We start from the raw sequence: 4,784 nt of genomic DNA, 5'->3' as shown, positions 1-4,784 counted from the left end.
TCTAAAGGCTGGAAGGCTCAAGACCAAGGCAAGAGCAGATTTGGTGAAGGCTTGCTTCCTGATAGATAACTGTTTTCTCTAATCTCACACAGTGGGAGGGGTAAGAGGGCTCTCTTAGTCTCTTATAAAGGATTTGCTCTCATGAACTACCCAGTTGTTAAAGAAAGGCTCTTATTTCCAAATAAGGTCCTTGAGTTTCAGGATTTCAACATATGATTTTTTTTTTTTTTTTTGTCTTTTTGAGACAAGGTCTCACTATGCAGTTTAGGCTGACCTTGAGCTCACTTTGTAGCCCAGGCTGCCCTTGAACTTGTAACGATCCTCCTGTCTCAGCCTCTCGAGTGCTGGGATTACAGGCGTGCGCCACCATGCCCAACTCAACATATGAGTTTTGAGGGGACACAAATATTCACACCATGGCAATATTACGAACATCTTGCTATAAAAACTAATCCCGATTACAGATGTAATAGAGTTTATTTTAAAATACTAAGAAGAGTAAAAAAAAAAATCACTGATAATGCCATTTCTTATGGTTAACATTTGGTATATTCTAAAAGTATTTTTCTGTTTGTATAACATTGAACAAAATTGGGATATATTGTTTAATAACCTGCTTTTTATATTCAAATACATGGTAATAATTTTTGTTTAATGCATGTTTAATAACATGCTTTTTATATTCAAATACATGTTATTTTATCCTGGGTTTTTTTTTTTTTTTTTTTTTTTTTTGGTCTTTTTGAGACAGGGTCTCGCTATGCAGTTCAGGCTGGCCTTGAGCTCACTTTGTAGCCCAGGATGATCTCAAACTTGCAACGATCCTCCTGCCTCAGCCTCCTGACTGCTGGGATTATAAGTGTGCACTACCACCCCTAGCTCCTATTATAGAAATTTTAATGGTTATATTCCATGATTATTCCATTATTATATCTATTTGGGGGGGTTACTGGGACTCAAACTCAGGACCTTGCACTTGCCAGGCTATTATATCTATTTTTAAAGTAACTAGATCCAAATCCAATTTCTACAACACAAAACTCTGATGAACAGGTCCACAGAGCAGTGATTCTAATCAGAGTTATGTTTGTTAATAAAAGCTGGCTACTCCACACCATGCACAGCTCCAGGATGTGAGAGTGACTTCAACAACTATTCATTTAGTTTGGTTTGATAATCTGCCAGTCTTATGACTGATTTCAAGCACATCGTAGAACAGAAAGCCTTATGTTTTGTGTTCAGGGACACAGCAACTAGAGAGAGGAACCATCCCAAATTCCAGAATAATAGAGTCAACATTCTCTTTACATTAGTTCTCCCTATTCTGTGTGAAACTTTTAACTAAAATGTTAAAAACGTTATGTAAGTTAGAGCATAAATCAGGTGAAAAAGATGACTTGTTAGTATAAAAAGGAAACAGTGAAGCTAAAGAGAAAGCAGACATATCTGTAGATACATTTTTAAGATTCTACATTGTATAAATGTCCCAGCAGTAGATGTACTTAAGATGATTCACTGCCTTTCTGTTTTTGCAATGATTTCCCAGGCCTCTTAGCAGCCACCCTGCCTCAAGGGCACCGAGGGCAAATGAATAGGTTTCAGGCAAACTGACAATAGGAAAAAATTACAAGGGCAAGAAACAACCTGCAATACCAGGTAGGAGCGTCCTGGAAAGTGACGTGCTGAAATACTGACCCTTCTAGCTGGTTCACAGTATACTCATGTGTTTACTTTCTGTGAGGTTCATGCATCAGTGACAGCTAGCTGTACAGCAGCCTGTTGATTCGGGGAAAATGCAGCATTATACAAGAAATCGGGAAAGATTCAAAGCAAGGGTAACAAGCCAGGTATGTGACACACACCCATAATCAGAGTTTGAGGCATTCAGAGTTTGAAGCAAGAGGCTCACAAGTTGGAGGCCAGATTGGGCTATATATGTAGCAACTTTGAGGCCAGTCTGGTCTACAGAGTGAGACCTTGTCTCGAAAGCAAAGAAAAGCAAACAAACAAAAGTAAGCACCATGGCATTACTAGCTTCTTTTTCAAAGTTTAAGGAAGGATTAGATCTTTGAGTTACTTGGTGTGGGAAGCATTATATTTTGACCATCAATATTTATTTCCTTATTTGGGACAGTACTCCATTTTTTCTTCTGGAGAACCATTCTTATGGTCCATGTTCTTTGTTTTATTTTTATTTATTTACTTTTATTTATTAATTCATTTTACAGGAACTGAACTCAGGACCTCACACTTGCCAGGCAGGCACTGTGCCACTGAGCTGTATCCTCGGCCCAGGTCCATGTTCTTTGGCTGAACCAAAAGTGAAGCATGTCTCAGATTTGGCAGTCACACAGCCCAGAACATCCCTAGCTATAGTTATCCACATTGGTTCAGTTGAGTGCAGGGACTACTGCATAGGAGCTCCTCCTTGTTGTACTTGGATGTAAAACAATGGAAGTAAAACCGGTTATCAAGAACTGTCTTGCTGCCACATGAAGTCTGAATATAAAGCCAATACGGAGAAGAGCTGGAGTTTTTCCTTCATATTCCAGAAAGTTCTCCTTGATTGTCTGACCCAAAATGGGCATGAGTTGTAATAGATTAAAAATTCTAATTCTATCCATTTTTCACAGGTCAGCAAGAAGTATCTAAATTAAATGCTTATAAGCAATGCTTCAGAAAGACAAAGGAAATGAAAAGCTCTATATTTGTGTAGTTTATTTTATTCTATGAACATTGTAAATGTCTTCTAGGACCCTGGTATTATAGAATGTATCAAAGAAAATCTTCCCTCAAATCACATATAATCTGCTTGGGAAGACAAGACTAACATTAAAATAAACAAACAAACAAACCCAAAACAGAGACCCTTTAGAACACCAGCGAACTGCAGGCAATAATGCATATAAAAAACCTGAATGGCAACATAAAGTAACTGATAATGATCTACAAACCAAAAAAGCCTAGGACAAAAGTATGAGCAAGAGGGTTTAGACTAAACTGAGTACTGTACTTCTTTTTTTTTTGTTTTTTTGAGACAGGGTCTCTCTCTCTCTTTTTTTTTTTTTCTTCCTGCACCAAGAATTGAACTCATGACCTTGTGCTTGCCAGGCAGGAACTTTGCCACCGAGCTAAATCCCCAGTCCCAAGACAGGGTCTCTCTGCAGTTCAGGCTGTCCTGGAGCTCACTTTGTAGCCCAGGTTGGTCTCGAACTTGCAAGGATCCTCCTGCCTCAGCCTTCTGGAGTGCTGGGATTGTAGGCGTGTGCCACCACGCCTGGCAACTGTACTTCCTTTTAATTCTCAAAGCACTGGTGTTTGTATTCCTAATCTTTAGGTGGGTTCGTACATTTGCATTTCTTTTCTTTTTGAGACAGGGTCTCACTCTGCAGTTCAGGCTGACCTTGAGTTCACTTTGTAGCCCAGGGTGGCCTCGAACTCACAATGATCCTCCTGCCTCAATCAGCCTCCCAAGTGCTGGGATTACAGGCGTGTGCCACCTTACTCAGCTAACAACTTGTATATTCAGTTGTCAACTTGACCCTCTGTTTAGATGTCTAACAGGCATCTGAAACTCACCATATCCTTAAAAAAAAATCTTCCACCCAAATCTTCCAGATCTGCCTTGCTTTCCCAAGTCTAGTTGATGGATGGCAACCCAATCCTTCCAGTTGTTCGTCTAAAATTTTTTTTTATTGGTGCTGGGAATCGAACACAGGACCGGGACCTCGTGCTTGCCAGGCAGGCGCCTGGGCCATTGAGCTATATCCCCAGCCCCTCATTTAAAATTTTAAGTGTTGGGCTGGGGATTTAGCTCAGTGGCACAGTGCCTGTCTGGCAAGCGCAAGGTCGTGAGTTCGATTCCCGGTACCGGAAAAAAACCAAAAAAACAACAAAAAAATAAAATTTTAAGTGTTATCTATTATTCTTTTTTTGGTCTGTTTTTTTAAAATTAAGTTTATGGTACAATTTAGATATACATAATGATTACATACATCATAGGGAATTTGTACCTGTACATGATGTATCTTAGTTCCTCTTTTTTTCCCATTCGCTTCCCCTCTCTTTAACCCCTGTTCCTCTCCTTTTTTACAAAGTTTTGTTTCCATTTTATCTTTTTTGTCATTTTTTTCTTTTCCCTTCCACCCTCCCCTAATTCCCTTTTATTTTTCAACAATTACTTCCTATTTCATAATATCTATTGTACATTTTGGTTCTTATTTGCACTTTTAGTTTCTCATACCAGAGAAACAATGCTATATATATATTCAACTTATTTCACTTAAGAATATGGTCTCAAGGTCCATTCATTGAGCTATAAATATATCAGGTTTATCCTTCTTTATGACTGAGTAGTACTCCACTGTAGAAAAAAACTGCATCTTTTTGTCTATTTGTCTGTTGACGAGGATTTGGATTTTTCCAAGATTTAACTACTACAAACTGTGCTGGTATAAACATGGGTGCACATATATTGCTGTTGTATGATGCTTTTAATTCTTTTAGGAAGGGCTAGGGATATAGCTCAGTGGCACAAGTGCCTTCCTGGCAAGCACAAGGTCCTGAGTTCAATTCCCAGTACCCCTCCCCCCCAAAAAATTCTTTTAGGAAGATACCAAGAAGGGGAATAGCTGGGTCAAGTGGGATCTTTAATTCTAGTTTTGTGAGGAATCACTACACTGATTTCCACAGTGGTTGCAGCAGTCTACACTCCCTCTATTAGTGGGGAAGGGTTACTTTTTCCCATCCCCACCAGCATGTGTTACTGGTTGATTTCTTGATAA

The sequence above is a fragment of the Chinchilla lanigera genome, unplaced genomic scaffold, assembly GCF_000276665.1.
Source record: "Chinchilla lanigera isolate Chin_1 unplaced genomic scaffold, ChiLan1.0 scaffold00020, whole genome shotgun sequence".
Taxonomy (NCBI): domain Eukaryota; kingdom Metazoa; phylum Chordata; class Mammalia; order Rodentia; family Chinchillidae; genus Chinchilla; species Chinchilla lanigera.
Note: the sequence above shows the minus strand (reverse complement) of the source record.